At 40.5% G+C, this 24,055-nt stretch overlaps 1 long non-coding RNA gene across 1 annotated transcript; it reads left to right on the plus strand.

Moving 5' to 3' along the window:
• The first annotated feature begins 14,378 nt into the window (after positions 1 to 14,378).
• On the plus strand, positions 14,379 to 23,192 carry LOC116269453. The gene is made up of 3 exons (XR_004176980.1): positions 14,379 to 15,214; positions 18,478 to 18,585; positions 22,849 to 23,192. It is a non-coding gene; the product is annotated as an uncharacterized LOC116269453 (long non-coding RNA).
• Positions 23,193 to 24,055: the final 863 nt, after the last annotated feature.

A 24,055-nucleotide genomic window follows, 5' to 3' on the forward strand; every position in this document is an offset into this window, starting at 1 on the left:
TTCAAGTGATCCTCCTACCTCAGTCTTCTAAATTTTTGGGATTATAGGCATGGGCCACTGTATCCAGCCTATGATCCACCTAGAATTAATTATATATGTATATATATTTGTTTTATTGAGATATAATTCACATACCATAAAATTCACCCCTTTAAATTACATAATTCAGTGGTCTTTAGTACATTTGCAAAGTTATGCAACTATCACCACTATCTAATTCTAGGGCATTTTATTCCCATGTTTATTTGCTGGGATTCCTAGTTTCTCCTCCCCTCAGCCCTAAGTAACTATTAATTTACTTTTTGTCTCTGTACATTCTTTCACTTAGCATAATATTTTCAAGGTTCATCCATTATGTGGCATGTGTCAGTACTTCATGACTTTTTATGGCTGAATAATATTTCATTTTATGGATATACCCATTTTACTTATCCATTTATCGTTTGATGGACATTTGGGTTGTTTTCACTTTTTGGCTATTATGAATAATACTTCTATGAATATTCACGTACATGTTTTTGAGCACAAATATGCTTTTAATTATCTTGGGTATATATCTAGGAGTATTGAGTTAATTTTTGTGTAAGGCGTGAGGTATGGATTGAGGTTCATTATTCTAGAACCTTTTGTTGAAATGACTATCTTTTCTTCATTGAATTGCCTTTGCACATTTGTCAAAAATCAGCTGACTCTATTTGTCTGGGTTTATTTCTAGACTCTGTTCTGTTTCATTGATCTACATGTCTATCTTTTTGCCAATACCATACTTTTTTTTTTCTTTTTTTTGAGACAAGGTCTTGCTTTGTTGCCCATGCCGGAGTGTAGTGGCACAATCAGCTCACTCATTGCAGCCTTGAACTCTCAAGCTCAAGTGATCCTCTTGCTTTAGGCTTTTAAGTAGCTGGGATTACAGGTGCAAGGCACAGAACCCAGCTCCACACTATCTTGATTACTGTAGCTTTAGAGTAAGTCTTGAAATTGGGTGGTTTGAGTTCTTTAACATTATTTCTACTTTTTGAAATTGTTTTGGCTCTTCTAGATCTTTTGCCTTTCTCATATACATTTTAGAATCAATTTGTTGGTAGTGATAATAAAAAGTATACGGAGATTTTGATTGGGGTTGCAATGAATCTATAGATCAATTTGGGGGGAATTGTCAACTTAATAATTTGATTCTTTTAATCCATAAACATGGCATATCTTTCCATTTATTTAGTTCTTTGATTTCTTTTGTCAGTATTTTGTAGTTTTCAACACACAGATCCTGCACATATTTTGTTAGATTTTGTTCATTTTGGGGGTGCTGTTGTAAATGGTATTGCTTTTTTTTCTAACTTTTTTTTTTTTTTTTTGTGAGATAGGGTCTCACTCTGTCACCTGGGCTAGAGTGTAGTGGTGTGATCATAGCTCATTACAGTCTCCAACTCCTGGATTCAAGTGATCCTCCAGCCTTGGCCTCCCTAAGTGCTGGGATTAAAGGCATGAGCCACCATGCCTGACTGCAGTATTGCTTTTAATAGATTGGTGCAAAAGCGATTGTGGTTTTTGCCATTGAAAATAATGGCAAAAACATCAATTACTTTTGCATCAACCTAATAAAAATTGGAATTCCAGCGTTCATTGCTAGTATGTAGAAATAGAATAGATTTTTTTGTATATTTGCCCTGTATCTTATGACCTTGCTAAAGTCACTTGTTAGTTCTAAGAGTTTTTTGGGTAAATTCTTTGGCATTTTCTATATAAACAACATATGCATTTTGGTTTTACAGACATCTTTACCATTTCTTTAGGTCTTCATTCTTTTCTGAATATCCATGATCTTAATCTGGTTATTTCCTTTCTGCCTGTAGATCTTTCTTTCTTTCTTTTTTTTCTTGATATAAGTGTGCTGGTTATAAATGCTTCAATTTTTGCTTGGCTGGAGATGTCTTTATTTTCCATTTATTTTTGAAAGATATTTTTGCAAAATATATAATGATGAGTTGGCAATTATTTTTAACTTAGGACTTTCAAGATATCTTTCATTGTTCCGGTCTTCATTGTTTTTATAGAGAAGTAAGTTATTGCTGCTACTTTGAAGGCAATCTTTCTTTTTTTTTGTCTGACTTTTAAAATGTTTATTGTTTTATTATTATTTTTCTTGACACATAATTAATTGTACATACTTATGGGGTACAGTGTGATTTTTTTTTTTTCAGACGAAGTCTCGCTCTGTGCCATCTCGGCTCACTGCAACCTCTGCCCCCTGGGTTCAAGCGATTCTTGTGCCTCAACCTCCTAAGTAGCTGGGATTACAGGCTTATGCCACCACGCCTGGCTAATTTTTATTTATTTTAATTTTTTTAGTGGAGACAGGATTTCACCATGTTGGCCAGGCTGGTCTCCAACTCCTGACCTCAGGTGATCTGCCCACCGTGGCCTCCCAAAGTGCTGGGATTACAGGCATGAGCCACCACACTCAGCCCAGCATGGTATTTTTGATACATGTATACAGTGTGTGATGATCAAATCATGGTAATTAGCATTCCATCACTTCGAACATTTATTATTTCTTTGTGTTAGGTACATTCAAAATCTGCTTTTCTAGCTATTTGAAAATAGACAACAAATTGTTGTTAATTATAGTTACGCTGTAGTGTTTTAGAATGCTAGAACTTATTCCTCCTGTCTAGCTCTACTTTGATATCTATTAACCAACCTTTGGCTATTCCCACCCACGCTGCCCCTGGCCCCTACCCTTCCCTACCTTTAGGAATCGCTATTCTACTATTCTGCTCTCTACCTCTGTGAAATCAACCCTTTTAGATTTTACATATGAGTGAAAACATTTAGTATTTGTCTTTCTGTGTCTGGCTTATTTCACTTAACATAATGTCCTCCAGGCACATCCATGTTGCCACGAATGACAGGGTTTTGTTCTTTTTATGGCTCAATAGTATTCCATTATGTAGATGTAACATATTTTCTTTATCAATTCATCTGTTGGTGGATGCTTATATAGATTCTATATCTTGGCCATTGTGAATGGTGCTGCAGTAAACATGGGAGTGCAGATAATCTCTTTGACATACTGATTTCGTTTTCTTTGGATATACCCAGTAGTGGAATTGCTGGATTATATGGTAGTTCTATTTGTAGTTTTTTGAGGAAGCTACATACTGTTTTCCATAATGGCTGTCCTAATTTACATTTCCACTAACCGTGTGTAATAATTCCTTTTCTCCACATCTTCACCAGCATTTTTTTTTTTTTTTTTTTTTTTTTATTTTTTTTTTATTATTATTATACTGTAAGTTGTAGGGTACATGTGCATAACGTGCAGGTTTGTTACATATGTATACTTGTACCTTGTTGGTGTGCTGCACCCATCAACTCGTCATTTACATCAGGTATAACTCCCAATGCAATCCCTCCCCCCTCCCCCCTCCCCATGATAGGCCCCGGTGTGTGATGTTCCCCTTCCCGAGTCCAAGTGATCTCATTGTTCAGTTCCCACCTATGAGTGAGAACATGCGGTGTTTGGTTTTCTGTTCTTGTGATAGTTTGCTAAGAATGATGGATTCCAGCTGCATCCATGTCCCTACAAAGGACACAAACTCATCCTTTTTGATGGCTGCATAGTATTCCATGGTGTATATGTGCCACATTTTCTTAATCCAATCTGTCACTGATGGACATTTGGGTTGATTCCAAGTCTTTGCTATTGTGAATAGTGCTGCAATAAACATACGTGTGCATGTGTCTTTAGAGCAGCATAATTTATAATCCTTTGGGTATATACCCAGTAATGGGATGGCTGGGTCATATGGTACATCTAGTTCTAGATCCTTGAGGAATCGCCATACTGTTTTCCATAATGGTTGAACTAGTTTACAATCCCACCAACAGTGTAAAAGTGTTCCTATTTCTCCACATCCTCTCCAGCACCTGTTGTTTCCTGACTTTTGAATGATCGCCATTCTAACTGGTGTGAGATGGTATCTCATTGTGGTTTTGATTTGCATTTCTCTGATGGCCAGTGATGATGAGCATTTTTTCATGTGTTTGTTGGCTGTATGAATGTCTTCTTTTGAGAAATGTCTATTCATATCCTTTGCCCACTTTTTGATGGGGTTGTTTGTTTTTTTCTTGTAAATTTGTTTGAGTTCTTTGTAGGTTCTGGATATTAGCCCTTTGTCAGATGAGTAGATTGCAAAAATTTTCTCCCATTCTGTAGGTTGCCTGTTCACTCTGATGGTAGTTTCTTTTGCTGTGCAGAAGCTCTTTAGTTTAATGAGATCCCATTTGTCAATTTTGGCTTTTGCTGCCGTTGCTTTTGGTGTTTTAGACATGAAGTCTTTGCCCATGCCTATGTCCTGAATGGTACTACCTAGGTTTTCCTCTAGGATTTTTATGGTATTAGGTCTAACATTTAAGTCTCTAATCCATCTTGAATTAATTTTCGTATAAGGAGTAAGGAAAGGATCCAGTTTCAGCTTTCTACTATGGCTAGCCAGTTTTCCCAGCACCATTTATTAAATAGGGAATCCTTTCCCCATTTCTTGTTTCTCTCAGGTTTGTCAAAGATCAGATGGCTGTAGATGTGTGGTATTATTTCTGAGGACTCTGTTCTGTTCCATTGGTCTATATCTCTGTTTTGGTACCAGTACCATGCTGTTTTGGTTACTGTAGCCTTGTAGTATAGTTTGAAGTCAGGTAGCGTGATGCCTCCAGCTTTGTTCTTTTGACTTAGGATTGTCTTGGAGATGCGGGCTCTTTTTTGGTTCCATATGAACTTTAAAGCAGTTTTTTCCAATTCTGTGAAGAAACTCATTGGTAGCTTGATGGGGATGGCATTGAATCTATAAATTACCTTGGGCAGTATGGCCATTTTCACGATATTGATTCTTCCTATCCATGAGCATGGTATGTTCTTCCATTTGTTTGTGTCCTCTTTTATTTCACTGAGCAGTGGTTTGTAGTTCTCCTTGAAGAGGTCCTTTACATCCCTTGTAAGTTGGATTCCTAGGTATTTGATTCTCTTTGAAGCAATTGTGAATGGAAGTTCATTCCTGATTTGGCTCTCTGTTTGTCTGTTACTGGTGTATAAGAATGCTTGTGATTTTTGCACATTAATTTTGTATCCTGAGACTTTGCTGAAGTTGCTTATCAGCTTAAGGAGATTTTGGGCTGAGACAATGGGGTTTTCTAAATATACAATCATGTCATCTGCAAACAGGGACAATTTGACTTCTTCTTTTCCTAACTGAATACCCCTGATTTCTTTCTCTTGCCTAATTGCCCTAGCCAGAACTTCCAACACTATGTTGAATAGGAGTGGTGAGAGAGGGCATCCCTGTCTTGTGCCAGTTTTCAAAGGGAATTTTTCCAGTTTTTGCCCATTCAGTATGATATTGGCTGTGGGTTTGTCATAAATAGCTCTTATTATTTTGAGGTACGTTCCATCAATACCGAATTTATTGAGCGTTTTTAGCATGAAGGGCTGTTGAATTTTGTCAAAAGCCTTTTCTGCATCTATTGAGATAATCATGTGGTTCTTGTCTTTGGTTCTGTTTATATGCTGGATTATGTTTATTGATTTGCGAATGTTGAACCAGCCTTGCATCCCAGGGATGAAGCCCACTTGATCATGGTGGATAAGCTTTTTGATGTGTTGCTGAATCCGGTTTGCCAGTATTTTATTGAGGATTTTTGCATCGATGTTCATCAGGGATATTGGTCTAAAATTCTCTTTTTTTGTTGTATCTCTGCCAGGCTTTGGTATCAGGATGATGTTGGCCTCATAAAATGAGTTAGGGAGGATTCCCTCTTTTTCTATTGATTGGAATAGTTTCAGAAGGAATGGTACCAACTCCTCCTTATACCTCTGGTAGAATTCAGCTGTGAATCCATCTGGTCCTGGACTTTTTTTGGTTGGTAGGCTATTAATTGTTGCCTCAATTTCAGAGCCTGCTATTGGTCTATTCAGGGATTCAACTTCTTCCTGGTTTAGTCTTGGAAGAGTGTAAGTGTCCAGGAAATTATCCATTTCTTCTAGATTTTCCAGTTTATTTGCGTAGAGGTGTTTATAGTATTCTCTGATGGTAGTTTGTATTTCTGTGGGGTCGGTGGTGATATCCCCTTTATCATTTTTAATTGCGTCGATTTGATTCTTCTCTCTTTTCTTCTTTATTAGTCTTGCTAGTGGTCTGTCAATTTTGTTGATCTTTTCAAAAAACCAACTCCTGGATTCATTGATTTTTTGGAGAGTTTTTTGTGTCTCTATCTCCTTCAGTTCTGCTCTGATCTTAGTTATTTCTAGCCTTCTGCTAGCTTTCGAATGTGTTTGCTCTTGCTTCTCTAATTCTTTTAATTGCGATGTTAGAGTGTCAATTTTAGATCTTTCCTGCTTTCTCTTGTGGGCATTTAGTGCTATAAATTTCCCTCTACACACTGCTTTAAATGTGTCCCAGAGATTCTGGTATGTTGTATCTTTGTTCTCATTGGTTTCAAAGAACATCTTTATTTCTGCCTTCATTTCGTTATGTACCCAGTAGTCATTCAGGAGCAGGTTGTTCAGTTTCCATGTAGTTGAGCGGTTTTGATTGAGTTTCTTAGTCCTGAGTTCTAGTTTGATTGCACTGTGGTCTGAGAGACAGTTTGTAATAATTTCTGTTCTTGTACATTTGCTGAGGAGTGCTTTACTTCCAATTACGTGGTCAATTTTGGAATAAGTACGATGTGGTGCTGAGAAGAATGTATATTCTGTTGATTTGGGGTGGAGAGTTCTATAGATGTCTATTAGGTCTGCTTGCTGCAGAGATGAGTTCAATTCCTGGATATCCTTGTTAACTTTCTGTCTCGTTGATCTGTCTAATGTTGACAGTGGAGTGTTGAAGTCTCCCATTATTATTGTATGGGAGTCTAAGTCTCTTTGTAAGTCTCTAAGGACTTGCTTTATGAATCTGGGTGCTCCTGTATTGGGTGCATATATATTTAGGATAGTTAGCTCTTCCTGTTGAATTGATCCCTTTACCATTATGTAATGGCCTTCTTTGTCTCTTTTGATCTTTGATGGTTTAAAGTCTGTTTTATCAGAGACTAGTATTGCAACCCCTGCTTTTTTTTGTTCTCCATTTGCTTGGTAAATCTTCCTCCATCCCTTTATTTTGAGCCTATGTATGTCTCTGCGTGTGAGATGGGTCTCCTGAATACAGCAGACTGATGGGTCTTGACTCTTTATCCAGTTTGCCAGTCTGTGTCTCTTAATTGGAGCATTTAGTCCATTTACATTTAAGGTTAAGATTGTTATGTGTGAACTTGATCCTGCCATTATGATATTAACTGGTTATTTTGCTCATTAGTTGATATAGTTTCTTCCTAGCCTCGATGGTCTTTACATTTTGGCATGTTTTTGCAATGGCTGGTACCGGTTGTTCCTTTCCATGTTTAGTACTTCCTTCAGGGTCTCTTGTAAGGCAGGCCTAGTGGTGACAAAATCTCTAAGCATTTGCTTATCTGTAAAGGATTTTATTTCTCCTTCACTTATGAAACTTAGTTTGGCTGGATATGAAATTCTGGGTTTAAAATTCTTTTCTTTAAGAATGTTGAATATTGGCCCCCACTCTCTTCTGGCTTGGAGAGTTTCTGCCGAGAGATCTGCTGTGAGTCTGATGGGCTTCCCTTTGTGGGTAACCCGACCTTTCTCTCTGGCTGCCCTTAAGATTTTTTCCTTCATTTCAACTTTGGTGAATCTGGCAATTATGTGTCTTGGAGTTGCTCTTCTCAAGGAGTATCTTTGTGGCGTTCTCTGTATTTCCTGGATTTGAATGTTGGCCTGCCCTACTAGGTTGGGGAAGTTCTCCTGGATGATATCCTGAAGAGTGTTTTCCAACTTGGTTCCATTTTCCCCCTCACTTTCAGGCACCCCAATCAGACGGAGATTTGGTCTTTTTACATAATCCCATACTTCTTGCAGGCTTTGTTCATTTCTTTTCCTTCTTTTTTCTTTTGGTTTCTCTTCTCGCTTCATTTCATTCATTTGATCCTCAATCGCTGATACTCTTTCTTCCAGTTGATCGAGTCGGTTACTGAAGCTTGTGCATTTGTCACGTATTTCTCGTGTCATGCTTTTCATCTCTTTCATTTCGTTTATGACCTTCTCTGCATTAATTAGTCTAGCCGTCAATTCTTCCACTTTTTTTTCAAGATTTTTAGTTTCTTTGCGCTGGGTACGTAATTCCTCCTTTAGCTCTGAGAAAGTTGATGGACTGAAACCTTCTTCTCTCATCTCGTCAAAGTCATTCTCCGTCCAGCTTTGATCCGTTGCTGGCGATGAGCTGCGCTCCTTTGCCGGGGGAGATGCGCTCTTGTTTTTTGAATTTCCAGCTTTTCTGCCCTGCTTTTTCCCCATCTTTGTGGTTTTATCTGCCTCTGGTCTTTGATGATGGTGATGTACTGATGGGGTTTTGGTGTAGGTGTCCTTCCTGTTTGATAGTTTTCCTTCTAACAGTCAGGACCCTCAGCTGTAGGTCTGTTGGAGATTGCTTGAGGTCCACTCCAGACCCTGTTTGCCTGGGTATCAGCAGCAGAGACTGCAGAAGATAGAATATTTCTGAACAGCAAGTGTACCTGTCTGATTCTTGCTTTGGAAGCTTCCTCTCAGGGGTGTACTCCTCCCTGTGAGGTGTGGGGTGTCAGACTGCCCCTAGTGGGGGATGTCTCCCAGTTAGGCTACTCAGGGGTCAGGGACCCGCTTGAGCAGGGAGTCTGTCCCTTCTCAGATCTCAGCCTCCGTGTTGGGAGATCCACTGCTCTCTTCAAAGCTGTCAGACAGAGTCGTTTGGGTCTGCAGAGGTATCTGCTGCTTTGTTATTGTTTACTGTGCCCTGCCCCCAGAGGTGGAGTCTACAGAGACAGGCAGGTTTCCTTGAGCTGCTGTGAGCTCCACCCAGTTCGAGCTTCCCAGCAGCTTTGTTTACCTACTTAAGCCTGAGCAATGGCGGGCGCCCCTCCCCCAGCCTCGCTGCTGCCTTGCCGGTAGATCACAGACTGCTGTGATAGCAATGAGGGAGGCTCCGTGGGTGTGGGACCCTCCCAGCCAGGTGTGGGATATGATCTCCTGGTGTTCCTGTTTGCTCAAAGCGCAGTATTGGGGTGGGAGTTACCCGATTCTCCAGGTGTTGTGTGTCTCAGTTCCCCTGGCTAGGAAAAGGGATTCCCTTCCCCCTTGCGCTTCCCAGGTGAGGCAATGCCTCGCCCTGCTTCAGCTCTCGCTGGTCGGGCTGCAGCAGCTGACCAGTACTGATCTTCCGGCACTCCCCAGTGAGATGAACCCAGTACCTCAGTTGAAAATGCCGAAATCACCGGTCTTCTGTGTCGCTGGCGCTGGGAGTTGAAGACTGGAGCTGCTCCTATTCGGCCATCTTGCTCCGCCCCCCCCACCAGCATTTTTTAAAAAACCTTTTTGATAATGGCCATTCTAACTGGGGTGATATGATATTTTATTGTGATTTTAATTTGTATTTCTCTGGTAATCAGTGATGCTGAGCATTTAAAAAATGTACCTGTTGACCATTTGTATGCTGTCTTTTGAGAGATGTCTATTCAGCTCATTTGCCCATTTTAAAATCAAATAACAATAATTATTATTATTTTGCTGTTCAGTTGTTTGAGTTCCTTATGTATTCTAGATATCTTGTCAGATAATGGTTTGAAAATGTTTTCTACAATTCTTCAAGTTGTCTTTTCACTCTGTTAATTGTTTCCTTTGCTGTACAGGGGCTTTTTAGTTTGATGTAATATCATTTGTCTATTTTTGCTTGTTGCTTATGCTTTTGAGGTTTTCTCTGTAAAATCTTTGCCCAGACCAATGTCTGGAAGCATTTCCTTTATGTTTGCTTCTAGTAGTTTCATCATTTTAGGTCCTACATGTAAGTCTTTATTTTAATTTTTTATATGGTGAGAGATAAGTGTCTAGTTTCATTTATTCTGCATGTGGATATCTAGTTTTCCTAGCACCATTTATTGAAGAAACTCTCCCTTCCCCAGTGAGTGTTCTTGGCACCTTTGATGAAAATCAGTTGGCTGTAAACACACAGATTTATTTCTGGGTTCTTGTTCTGTTCCATTGACCTATATGTTTGTTTTCTGTTTTTATGCCAGTACCATGCTGTTTTAGTTGCTATGGCTTTGTAGGATATTTTGAATTCTGGTATTATGATGCCTCCAGCTATGTTCTTTTTGTTCATGATTGTTTTGGCTATTTGGGGTCTTCTGCAGTTCCATACAAATTTTAGGATTTTTTTTCTATTTCCATGGAGAATGTTATTGATATTTTAAGAGGGATTGCATTAAATCTGTAGATTGCTTTTGGTAGTATGGTCATTATCACAATATTAATTCTCCCAATCCATGAATATGAAATGTCTTTTCATTTTTTTTTTTTTTTGAGACGAAGTCTTGCTCTTGTCCCCTAGGCTGGAGTGCGATGGTGCGATCTTGGCTTACTGCAACCTCTGCCTTCTGGGTTCAAGCGATTCTCCTGCCTCAGCCTCCTGAGTACCTGGGATTACAGGCACATGTCACCACACCCAGCTAATTTTTGTATTTTTAGTAGAGACAGGGTTTCACCATGTTGGCCAAGCTGGTCTAGAACTCCTGACCTCAGGTGATCCACACGCCTCGGCCTCCCAAAGGGCTGGGATTATAGGCATGAGCCACCGCACTCGGCCTGTCTTTCCATTTTTTAATATCCTCTTAAATTTTTTTCATCAGTGTTTTATAGTAAAAGATCATACAGATCTTTTACCTTCTTGATTAAATTTATTCCTAGGTATTTGATTTTTTGTGTAGCTATTATGAATGGGACTGCTTTCTTAATTTCTTTCTTAGCTAGTTTATTATTGGTGTATAGAAACACTACTGATTTTTGTATGTTGATTTTGTATCCTGCAACTTTGCTGAATTCATTTATCTGTTCTAAGAGTTTTTTTGGTGGCACATTCAGGGTTTTCTTTTCTGTCTTTTTTCTCTTTTTTATTGAGATTATCATAAAACAACATCTTTCCTTTTCTTTTCTTTTTTTTTTTGTTACAGAGACAGAGTTTAGCTCTGTTGCCCAGGCTGGAGTGCAGTGGCGTGATTATAGCTGTCTAACAGCCTTGATCTCCTGTGCTCAAGTGATCATCTTGCGTCAGCTTCCCAAGTAGCTGGGACTACAGGCATGCACCACCACACCCAGCTAATTTAAACCTTTTTTTTTTTTTTTTTTAAATAGAGATGGAGTCTTTTTTTGTTGCCCAGGCTGGTCTCAAACTCCTTGCCTCATATAATCCTCCTGCTTCTGCCTCCCAAAGTGCTGGGATTACAGGTATGACCCACCATGCCTGGCCAAGCTTTTCTATATATAAGATGATGTCCGCAAACGGGGACAGTTTGACTTCCTCCATTCCGATTTGGATATCCTTTTTTTTTTTTTAATCTTGCTTAATTGCCCTGTTTAGGACTTCCGGTACTATACTGAATAGAAGTGGTGCAGTGGGCATTCTTGTCTTGTTCCAGCTCTTACAGGATCTTTTCCCGTTCAGTATGATGTTGGCTGTGCGTTTGTCATTTATGGTTTTTATTCGTTAAGATGTGTTCCTTCTATACCTAACTTATTGAGAGCTTTAATTATGAATGAATATTGAGTTTTATCAACTGCTTTTTCTGCATCTATTGAGATGATCATATGGTTTTTGTCCTTCATTCTGTTGATGTGATGTACCATATTTATTGACCTGCTTATATCAAATCATCCTTGCATCCCTAGAATGAATCCAGGGGTTCCATGGTCACTTGATCATGGTGAACGATCTTTTTTTTGGGCTGCTGGATTTGGCTTGCTAATGTTTTATTGAGCATTTTGCATCTATATTCATCAGGGAGATTGGCTGAGAGCTTTGGTTGTTGTGTCTTTGTCTCGTTTTGGTATCAGGGTAACCTTGGCCTCATAGAATGAGTTTGGAAGAATTCTTTCTTCTTCAATTTTCTGGAAAAGTTTGAGAAGAATTTGTATTAGTTCTTTACATGTTTAGTAGAATTCTGCTGTTAAGCCATTGGGTCCTGGGGCTTTCTTTGATGGGAGAATTTTATTACAGATTGAATCTTGTTACTTGTAATTGGTCTGTTCAGGCTTTTATTTCTTCTTGAGTCAATCTTGATAGGTTGTGTGTGTCCAGGAATGTATCCACTTCCACTGGGTTTTCTAATTTGTTGGCATATAGTTGTTTATAATAGTCTCTAATGATCCTTTGTGTTTCTGTGGTATCAGTTGTAATACCTTTTTCATTTTTGATTTTATTTATTTGAATCTTTTCCTTTTTTTTCTTGGTTTGTTTAGCTAATGGTTTGTCCATTCAATTTATGTTTTTAAAAAACACATTTTCATTTTGTTAATATATTGTATTTTTTGGCCTTAATTTCATTTATTTCTTCTCTGACCTTTATTATTTCTTTGCTTCCACTAATTTTAGGGTTGGTTTATGCTTGCTTTTCTAGTTCCTTGAGATGCATTGTTAGGTTTTTTATTTGAACTTTTTCTACTTTTTTGATGTTGGAATTTATTGCTATAAAATTCCCTCTTAACACTGCTTTTGCCGTATCCTGTAGGTTTTGATATGTTGTGTTCTTAAAACTTTCTTCTTAATTTCTTCATTGACCTATGTTGTTTAATTTTCAGGTATTTGTACAGTTTCAAATGTTCCTCTTGTTATTGATTTTTAGTTTTATTTCATTGTGGTCAGAAAAGATACTTGATATGATTTCGATTGTTTTACATTTGTTGAGACTTGCTTTGTGGCCAAACATGCAGTCTGTCCTGGAGAATGTTCCATGTGCTGATGAAAAGAATATGCAGTCTGCAGCTGTTGGGTGAAATGTTCTGTAAATGTCTGCTAGGTCCATTTGGCCTAAAGTGCAGTGAAAATCCAGTGTTTCTTTGTGGGTTTTCTGTCTAGATGATTTGTCCAATGCTAAGAGTGGAATGTTGAAGTCCCCAACTATTTTATATTGGAGTCTATCTCTCCCTTTAATTTAATTTATTTTATTTTTTCAGAGACAGGATCTTACTTTGTCACCAGGTGAGAATGCAGTACCATGATCATGGCTCACTGCAGCCTTGAATTCCTGGGCTCAAGTGATTCTCTTGTCTCTCTTGTAGCTGGGACTACAGATGTGTGCCACCATGCATAACTCAAAAAAAATTTGTTTTTAGAGATGGATTCTCATTTGCTTCTTGGCCTTTTGGCTATGATCAAATGTAGAGATGAAGTCTTGCTATATTGCCTAGGCTGGTCTTGAACACCTGGCCTTAAGTGATCCTCCTGCCTCAGACTCCCAAGTAGCTGAGATTATAGGCACAAGCCTTGGTGCCTGGCTACTGTATCTCCCTTTATATCTAGTAATATTTGCTTGATATAGCAGGTGCTCCAGTGTTGGGTGCATGTATATTAACAATTGTTATACCCTATTGTTGAATTGATCCCTTTATCCTTATATAATGACACTTTTGTCTCTTTTTACTGTTTTCGACTTAAAGTTTCTTTTATCTAAGTATAACTACTTCTTCTTGCTTCTGGTTTCTGTTTTTTTTTTTGAATATCTTTTTCTAGTCCTTCACCTTCAGTCTATGTTTCTGTTTTTAAAGGTTTTTCTTTGTCTTTGAGCAGTTTTATTCTGATGTGCCAAAAGTGTGGGTGTAGTATTCTTGTATTTATTCTACTTGGATGTCTTAGCATTTTTTGAATATGTGGCTCGATGTTTTTTGTTTGGGGAAAATTCATAGTCAATAATCTCTTTAAATATTATTTTTGCTCTATTTTCTCTCTCCTCACCTTCTGAGACTTTAGTTACACATATGTGATGCCTTTTCACCATGTTCCAAATCTTTAATTTTGTCTTCCTTTTTTCTCCTTTTGTTTCAGCTTGTATGTTTGCTACTGATTTTTTTAGCTAATTCTCTCTTCAGCTGTGTCTACTCTGCTGTTAAGCCTATCTATCCATTTCTTAATGTCAGTTATTGTGTTTTTCAGTTTAAGTTTTTCTATTTGATTATTTTTAAAAACATATGTAAGTTCTCTTTGAAATTCTCCACTTGGAATTAATTTTCTTTTTTTTTTTTTTTTTTGAGACGGAGTCTCGCGCTGTGGCCCAGGCTGGAGTGCAGTGGCGCGATCTCGGCTCACTGCAAGCTCCGCCTCCCGGGTTCACGCCATTCTCCTGCCTCAGCCTCCTGAGTAGCTGGGACTACAGGCGCCCACCACCGCGCCCGGCTAATTTTTTGTATTTTTAGTAGAGACGGGGTTTCACTGTGGTCTCGATCTCCTGACCTTGTGATCCGCCCGCCTCGGCCTCCCAAAGTGCTGGGATTACAGGCGTGAGCCACCGCGCCCGGCGGGAATTAATTTTCTTTAACATATTAATGACATTTAAAAAAACTCTATCTGAGAACTCCCATATATAAGTCACCTATAAGTCCATTTTTATTATTTAGTCTTTCTCCGGTTTTTGGTCACTTGGTCTTATCTCCTGGTAAGTCTTATAATTTCTTATTACATGCTGGACATTATGCATAAGAAATTATAGTGCAGATTTGAGGCTCCAGGTAACACTTTCTTCCTCCAGAGAGGATTTTCTTTTGTCTCATGTCAGGGTCAAATCATCTTAATCTCATCTTGGATCAGGCTGGTTTAAATTTGTGCTTCAGCTTTTGCAATGGCTGATTTATTTATATATTCTAGAAATAAGGTTAGGCCTTATTTTAAAACTATATCCCATCAGGAGTCCCAGTGGAAAGCTGGAGATGCTTTCTAGGTTCCTATGCTTATGCCAGCCTAGAAGTCTTTTTTTTTCTTTAACCCTGAGTCCCAGGAGACTGCTGAAATCTCTGCTCAGCTTCTGGATCCTTCAACTATTTGTGTGCAAATCTGCAAATTACTTCTGGAGAAAAATGCAGTCAGATGTCTGCTTCACATGAATGATCTCATTTTCTTCATGATCTTTGTCTTCATTTCCCTGTTAACTTTTCTTCATTTTCAAATCAGATTTCCTAGTTGTTTTTGGCAAGAAGGCTGGTCTGATATGAGTCAATCCACCATATCCAGAAGCAAAATTAAGAGTATGGACTTTGAAATCAAACTTCAAGGATTCAAATCTCAATATTCCATCATTTACTTGCATTGTGATCATGAGCAAGGTATTAACTTTTCTGAGCCTTAGTTTTCCTATCTCTAAAATGTGGATAATACAGTAGCTACCTTACAGGGTTGTTGTGATAATTTAGAATGTATGTGTGTGTGTAAACTTAGAAAAGTGCCCAGAACACTGAGATGCAAAAAAATGCTATATTGGTGTTTGCTATCATTATTTTTACTTGACTAAATTTTCTTTCCAATTATTTTCCATTGTATAATTTCAGTGACACATCCTTAATGGCCTCCACTGGCTACGGGATAAGGTCCAAACTCTATATCTGCTGTTCTCAGTCCTGGTAGAATAGCAGGGTAATCTGTGGTGCTTTTAAAACTCTTGAGAACCCAGCCAAACCAGGCCAATTACATTAGAGTTTTTGAGATAGGATCTAAATATCAGTATTTCTAAGAGATCCCCAGGTGATTTCAATGTTCAGCCAAGATTGCAAACCTCTGGCTCTCAGGATCACTAACAGTCTAGTCCCAACCTATCTTTCTAACCATAGTTCTCCTTTATCCCAACATGGGCATTTCCTTGTAGTGAGCCTATTTATTCAAGGTCCAGACTTCCACCTATATGATCTCCTGGTGGCTCATGCAAGGCTCAGAAGCTGATGGTTTATCTCTTCTCCCCTGCTTCCATGGTGGTGTGGATGGGAACGCAGGCATGAACCTCTGTCTTTGTCCCTCCCTCCTGGCCTTCATTTCTGATTCATCATAACTTGAATCTGTTTCACAGCAATGTTTGCCATGTGTTCTTTTGTTTTCTGTTCTTCTTCCACTCCTCCTTCCAGACCTTTTGTTGAAGACTTTTCACCTTTCTCTGTCCAAGACTAAGACATCCCCCATTCCTCACTAGAAACACACTTTTCATCTGTTTCCCTGACATTATCAACTGGCAGCATGGCATGGTAACTAGCTTCCAAACATAAGGCTGGAGAAACCTGGCATACCCTCAGGAACTGACTTTGGCCAACATCATTCTCATTTCTACTTCTGTCTCTTTGGGCTACCTCAGCAGCCTAGAATATCTATTCCTTCCCGTCTCTCTGCTAATTTGCAGTCTATTCCACCTCAGAGTTTTGCTTCTTCTATTACGCCTACTAAGCATCTCCAGTGCACATTGTTCTTCCACTTTTCTCATGCTTCTACTCACCCTGTCTATTCACAATTTTAGGTTCAAATTATATGTTCCAATGGAGGACCTGGAAACACAGTAGAAACTCAATATTTAATTCTTCCTGGTTAGACCTACACAGAATTGTCAAAAAAAAAAAAAAAAAGCCTAAGCTGAAAATTCCCAAAACTGATTTTCAAATCATCATCGTTATTATTATTATTTGCCTTAGAAGTGAGGCACATGTTGCTAAATGTTAGGGAGCTCTGGGGAGGAGCATGGGTTGGTAGGAATAGGATAGGGAATTGTACTCACTTTCTTCTGCTGCATAACAGATGACCAGAACCACAGCAGCTGAAAACAACATCGGTTTATTGTGTCTCAGCTCTGTGGGTCAGAAGTCCAGGTGGCTTGTCTGATTTCTCTGTTTTGGATCTCACAAGGCCAAAATCAAGATGTTGGCCAGGCTGGGACCTTCTTGGAGGCTCTGGGGAAGAATCCATTTCCAACCTCATTCAGGTTGTTGGCAGATTCAGTTCCTGGTAACTATGGGACTGAGGTCCCCATCTTCTTGCTAGCTAGGGGGTCACTCTCAGTCTATTGAGGACAATCTGAGATCCTTCCATGTGGCCCCCTTAATCTCAGCAACAGAGAATTCCCATGCATTGAATTCTCCTGACTTATTTTTCTGCTACCAGCTGGAGAAAACTCTCTGCTTTTAAAAGGCTTGCCTTACTGGGTTAAGCCCGCCCAGCTAATCTCTATCTTAAGGTCAACTGACTTGAGTCTTTAATTATATCTGAAAAATTCTGGCTGGGTGCAGTGGCTCACAGCTGTAATCCCAGCACTTTAGGAGGCCAAGGCGAGTGAATTGCTTGAGCCCAGGAGTTTGAGACCAGCCTGGGCAACATGATGAAACCCCATCTCTACAAAAAATATAACAATTAGTTGGGCGTAGTGGTGCGTGCCTGTGGTCCCAGCTAATTGGAAGGCTGACTTAAGGTAGGAGGATGGCTTGAGCCCAGGAGGCTGAGGTTACAGTGAGCTGAGATCGTGCTACTGTCCTCCAGCATGGACAACAAAGTGAGACCCTCTCTTAAAAAAAAAAAAAAAATTATCGGCGGGGCACGGTGGCTCACACTTGTAATCCCAGCACTTTGGGAAGCTGAGGTGGGCTGATCACGAGGTCAGGAGTTTGAGACCAGACTGGCCAACACAGTGAAACCCCATCTCTACTAAAAATACAAAAATTAGCTAGGCGTGGTGGCAGGCATCTGTAATCCTAGCTACTCAGGAGGCTGAGGCAGGAGAATCACTTGAAACCATGAGGTGGAGGTTGCAGTGAGCCAAGATCATGCCACTGCCCTCCAGCCTGGGAGGCTGGAAGTCTGCCCTCCAGCTAGACTTCATCTCAAAAAAAAAAAAAAAGAAAAGAAAAGAAAAAAAAATTTCTCCACAGCAGTACCTAGATTAGTGTTTGGTTGAATAACCAGGGTATGGGACTCTTGGGGAACCATCTTTAGAATTTTGCCAACCACAGGACTGATGAAGCAGAAAGCCAGAGAACCAGTAAGGAAAGGACCACTTAGGTTCAGTGGACCAGTGGCTTGCAGAGCAAAAAGCACCCTTCAGGATCACCTAATCCAGGGCTTTTATTCTTTGGATTGGAACACCAATACCTAGAGAGGGGAAAGGAATTTATAATTAATCTTCTACACATCCATCCTGGGCCAGATGTTGTACTAAATGCTTACAGAGAATATAGAGATAAATAAGACCCAGCATCTGTCCTTAGGATTTTATTACCCATGCATCCAAGGTCCATGGAAGTGTATCTTAAGAAAACAGCTTACTTAATCCTTGGAAATTATAGAATTGTGTGCTAGAAATGGACCTCAGAGATCAAATGTTCCAGTGTTTCTTAAGAATAGAAACAGTGACTTTAGATGACGTGTAGACCAACATTTTAAATTGTGATCATAATGTCTTTATGTTAATGTTACCTTCTACTTATGGCAAATGATGCTATTTCCCCTGTATTACAATGACATAAAGTTTCCTTCTGCCCTCTTTCCCTCACTCTCTCTCTTTTCCTTTTTTCACCTTTTTTCAACTCATAAACCTCCTGAGTTTATGGAACACTTACTGTAGAAGACAACAGAAGATGGTACTTAAGGCTTTGGCTCTGGGAAAAGAGATACCTGGATTCTGATCCTGATGCCTCTCACTTAAACTCTACAAGTCTCACTTTCTCAACAGGTAAGTTAGGAGAAATCTATTATTTCAATGACATCATGTGAGAAAAGTGCTTAACAGAGGGCCCGAAACATTGTAAGGATCTAATAGATGTTAGCAATTATAAAATTAACCCTTTTCTGGTCCAAGGGGAGAGGGGATTTCTGCTAAGGGGAGCTGGGCCTTGTTTCCCTGACCTCTCTGGGGAGTGGCAGCAGTGCTCAGGGCCCTCATCCCTCTCCTTCCCTCTCCTGGGACTTTTGAGAGTTTGGGAAGGTGCCTGAGATCTGGAACTTTCTGGAGAGAGAGCAAATGGATACAAAAAGTAAAGGAAGTAATGGAAGATGTCGCCATAGGGACACGCCTGTGGGAATTATCCATTCTTTAGGGAAGCAACAAACACAGATTGGGCACCAGCAGTGTGCCCTGCTTCGAGAATCTTGCCAGGAGTGAGGCAGCTGCAATGGTTCCCATTCTGTCTCTACCCTAAGCCTCCTCCCAAGTCACTCTCACTCTTTGCCTCCCTCTCTTTATTGAAAGAGTTGTTGAAATATCTCCTCCCTGTGAAATATCTTCTTGCTCTGTTTGGAGAAGGAAGGTGTTTCTCTCGTTTTAAAAAAAGGACTTCAGGTGGCCGTCAGAAGAGGGAAAAGAGGGCTAGAGTCAGGCATTCAGATGGCCAAAGGCACCAGGGTCACTTGGCAGTAGGTGAGAGGGGAGCTTTGGAAAGAAGATGGGAGAGCCTCCAAAACACTTATTAGCTCATAAAATGTCACCTGAGACAACCTCTGAATGTTTAGAAAACTGCTTAGTATATGCCGCCAGTGGCAGTCATTCAAGGTGCTGTGACACGCTGGTGGGGGAGATATTTTGTCAAGAGCTAAAGAGAGAGCCCAGTGATAGGTGCCTATTCTGCCAACACACAGGGCGGGTGTCTGCCAGCGAGGAGCCAAGCCACCTGTGCCTTGGTGATGCCTTCAAGGAGGCAGAGTCCCTGGGGGGAAAGGAGATTGTGGGGCAAAGGTGAATGGTATGGTAGAAAATGGCTTTATACATCTTGATGCTATTTAAGTTATGGAGACATAGCCTATAGGTCTTCTGCCAGCCAACCATTGATTCGTCATAGGAAATGGGTTGTGAGACTCTCTGGTTCAGAATGTTTTTCTGGGCCATCTCTCTGCTTAGACCAGGGAGTGGAAACAAGTGACATAGATTTAAAATAATAATAATCAACAGGGCACAGTAGCTCATGCCTATAATCTTTGGGAGGTAACGCGGGTGAATTACTTGAGCCCAGGAGTTTGAGACCAGCCTGGGCAACATGGCAAAACCCTATCTCTACAAAAAATACAAAAATTAGCTGGGCATGGTGGTGTGCGCCTGTTGTTGCAGCTACTCAGGACACTGAGGTGGGAGGATCGCCTGGGCTGCAGTGAGCCGTGATCACACCACTGCACTCCAGCCTGGGCGACAGAGTGAGACGCTGTCTCAAAATAACAACAATAATAATAATAGTCACACATAGTGCAGTGAAACAAGACTTTCAGCTCCACTGAGGGAGTGTAAATTTGTCTGGTCTTTCTTGAGGCATTTGGGCAGTATCAAAAGTCTTAAAAATGTTCATACACTTTATCCCAGCAATTCCACTTCTAGGAATGTGTTCTAAGAAAATAGTTGGACAAGTGCACGAAGATCAGCATATAATGATATCCTTGAGAGTTTTGTTCACAGTCGTGAACAACTGAAAACAACCAAAATATCCAGCAATTAGAGATTGGGTAATAAATGAAGGTAACTTCATAGAATACCATGCATCTATTGAAAAGGACACTGCTGCTGTCTCTTTTTTTTTTTTTTTTTGGAGACAGAGTTTCACTCTTGTTGCCCAGGCTGGAGTGCAATGGCATGATTTCAGCTCACTGCAACCTCCACTTCCCAGGTTCAAGTGATTCTCCTGCCTCAGCCTCCGAAGTAGCAGGAATTACAGGCATGCGCCACCAAGCCGGGCTAATTTTTTTTTTTTTTTGTATTTTTAGTAGAGATGTGGTTTCACCATGTTGGTCAGGCTGGTCTCGGACCCCTGACCTCATGTGATCCACCCACCTCGGCCTCCCAAAGTGCTGAGATTACAGGCGTGAGCCACCGCACCCCACCTCATATTTATTGATAGGGAAAGATGGTTGTAATATTTTACGTGAGAAGAGCAGATCTCAGGACAATATATTCATTCTGATCCTATTTTTATAGATAAATGGAGATAAATTCCTCTGTTTTAGTCATTATTTCATTAAAGGTGACTTTTTTGCTGAGACTGCACCGTGTGGACACCCAGTTTTACACAGGTTACTGCTCCAGATTAGTTTATAGTGCCATGTTGTGAAGGTTACAGTTAGACTGCGTACATTACTTTGCATAGTGTCTGATACATAGTAGTGCTTAGAAGTAGAAAAAGTATTACTTTCAAAAACTCTCTCAAAGTTGTAAAGAGACTGCCCCTCTAGGACAGCTTGGTATTTTAATAGAATAGAAACTATAATATAAAAATTGGCAAAGTTTGGTATCCTGAATACATGTAGTTGATATGATCTCAGCCTTGAAAAAATAGTACATGCACCCGTAGGAAAAGTCTGTGAAAATATAAATAAAAATGTTAACAGCATTTGAGTAATGTTGGATCATGAGTGACTTTTGTCTCTTTTTTTTGCTGTAACACACCAGTCTCATGTGAATAGAACAGACAAGTCTTCGTTTACGTCTTCCTCTTCACTCAAAGTTTTTTTAAAAAGACTTTAATTACTGATATAAAGTAAAACAATTACTTGTGGGTTGGCTGAGAATTGCTAGAAATTAATAAATAGTTTGGAAATATTTAGTAAATTCTAATTACTTAGCAAAAGTAATTAAAATATTTATAAGCGAACACCCATAAACCACCACCAAGCAAATACATTACTCAATAAATGGTTTAATTAGTATTTCATTACTAGAAATTAATCTCAGTAACGAAACATTACTACAAATTACATGTAGGATAGACAACTTATTTTACTGCTATTAATGATTTCAATTACTAAGTTTGTGCAAGCCTAATTTCTTCCCGCTTCCCCCACTCCCTCCTCCCGCTCCCACGCAGGCAAGTTCCCACACACTGGGTCTGAGTTAGGATGTTTGGGGCTGGTCTGGAACTGCATTGTTGGGAATCCCTGGCACACAGATTAACAATTTCCCTTGGCTTATTTCTTGGTTGTCTTGCTGAAATACAGGCCCTGGGTGCCTCTTAATCAGCTAGAATCAAACTCCAGGGGCTGGTGGGCTTCTTACCACAGATATACTCTCCTCTGGAATCTTCTAAATCACTTGGCTGCAAGGATCTATTCCCTCCCCTCTCCTGTGCCAAGGCCTTTCTGGCACTGGCTTGTATCCCTGGTCCACCTTCTAGGCTGGGTGGGGTGGGGTGGGCCGGGCTACTATCAAGTCATCAGAGGATATTGTCATGCAGATTAGAAAAAGGGGTCCCATAGTATTCCATGGTGTATATGTGCCACATTTTTTTAATCCATTCTGCCACTGATGGACATTTGGGTTGATTCCAAGTCTTTGCTATCGTGAATAGTGCCGCAATAAACATACGTGTGCATGTGTCTTTATAGCAGCATGATTTATAATTCTTTGGGTATATACCCAGTAATGGGATGGCTGGGTCATATGGTACATCTAGTTCTAGATCCTTGAGGAATCGCCATACTGTTTTCCATAATGGTTGAACTAGTTTACAATCCCACCAACAGTGTAAAAGTGTTCCTATTTCTCCACATCCTCTCCAGCACCTGTTGTTTCCTGACTTTTTAATGATTGCCATTCTAACTGGTGTGAGATGGTATCTCATTGTGGTTTTGATTTGCATTTCTCTGATGGCCAGCGATGATGAGCATTTTTTCATGTGTCTGTTGGCTGTACTCATAGGTGGGAACTGAACAATGAGATCACTTGGACTTGGGAAGGGGAACATCACACACCGGGGCCTATCATGGGGAGGGGGGAGGGGGGAGGGATTGCATTGGGAGTTATACCTGATGTAAATGACAAGTTGATGGGTGCAGCACACCAACATGGCACAAGTATACATATGTAACAAACCTGCACGTTATGCACATGTACCCTAGAACTTAAAGTATAATAATAATAAAAAAAAAAAAGAAAAAAAAAAGAAAAAGGGGTCCCTTCCTCCAGACAGATGCGGTCACACACCATGGTGGATTTCAGCTCTCACTTGTTTTTTTTGGTCAGGTTCCCCACGAAACAGACTCGGGATTTGCATGCAGGAGTCTTATTGGGGAACGCTTTCAGGAACTACCACCCCTGTATGGGAGCGAGGGAAGCAGGACTGTGCAGAAGAAGTTGAACAACTCCATGGAAAGCTCTGAAGCTGGGAATCATCCTTCCAGAATGTCTTGAATTGAGACAATGGGTGGGGATTGTTATTTCAAATTGTTAACCACACAACGATGGCTTGGCAGGTGACAGCCCAATGACCACAGCCAATGAGGATTTAATAGGGGATTTCATTACTAGTAACAAGTAAAGCTGACACTGGGGATAGTTCTCAAAGCAGTGCCTCCCGGTGGCGGGGTGGGGGGTGGGGCAGGGGGCGGAGAGTGGAGAGAGGGTTGTGGGTGTGGTTTGCTGCTGGCTTTGATAGCTTTGGTGCACGAGTTGTTGTTCTGCTGGCACTGGGGGAGGTGTTGCTTTTGGTGTTAGAGTGAACCCTTGCTGGGACTTCTGCCTAGACCATAAGCTCCAGAAGGGCAGGCTCATGTGTCATGGTATCCCCAGACCTTAGCCCAGTTCACAGCTCCATTAATATTTGCTGATTGAATGTATAAGACTAAAGACAAACAGTCACTTAAATGCATTCATGTGAACTTGATACACTTGACGAAGGGAAACAGAGAATCTGATCTAATCTGAGCGGTCAGGGGAGGCTTCTCCAAAGACGTGACGCTTAAGGAGACCCAAGGACTGGGTAAGAGTGAACCAGGCAAAATGGGGGGCAGGTGGTGCTTCCCAAGCCTGCCCTGGACAGGCATTCAGCGTTGCCACCTCCTGTGCGTGTCTCCCAGGAGGAAACATAACTGAAAAGGCATGCTCACTGAATTTCTCCTGTTATCTGTTGCTGAAATGTATCCTTTGTCCGTATCACAGCCTTATCTTGTACAGGATTCATGTGTTCGCGAGCTCATTTCCACCAGAACTCAGCCCAGGCTGCTGTGGGATGGAATCACCTGCACCTGGATGTGCTTTCTGGACTGGTACATACAGGCAAGGCATCACCGCTGGAGGTAGAGGGGGCCTAACCCTGGGTTGCCCAGGGAGGGGTTTGCACACAAATGCTGCGTGTTGTGGAGGAACTGAGGGTGGAAACAGCTGGGCCACCCCACACCTAAGCCCGTGTTTCCCATCTGTCCTTATCTACTCTGCACCCACCCTTACCGCT

The sequence above is a fragment of the Papio anubis genome, chromosome 11 (genome assembly GCF_008728515.1).
Source record: "Papio anubis isolate 15944 chromosome 11, Panubis1.0, whole genome shotgun sequence".
Lineage (NCBI taxonomy): Eukaryota > Metazoa > Chordata > Mammalia > Primates > Cercopithecidae > Papio > Papio anubis.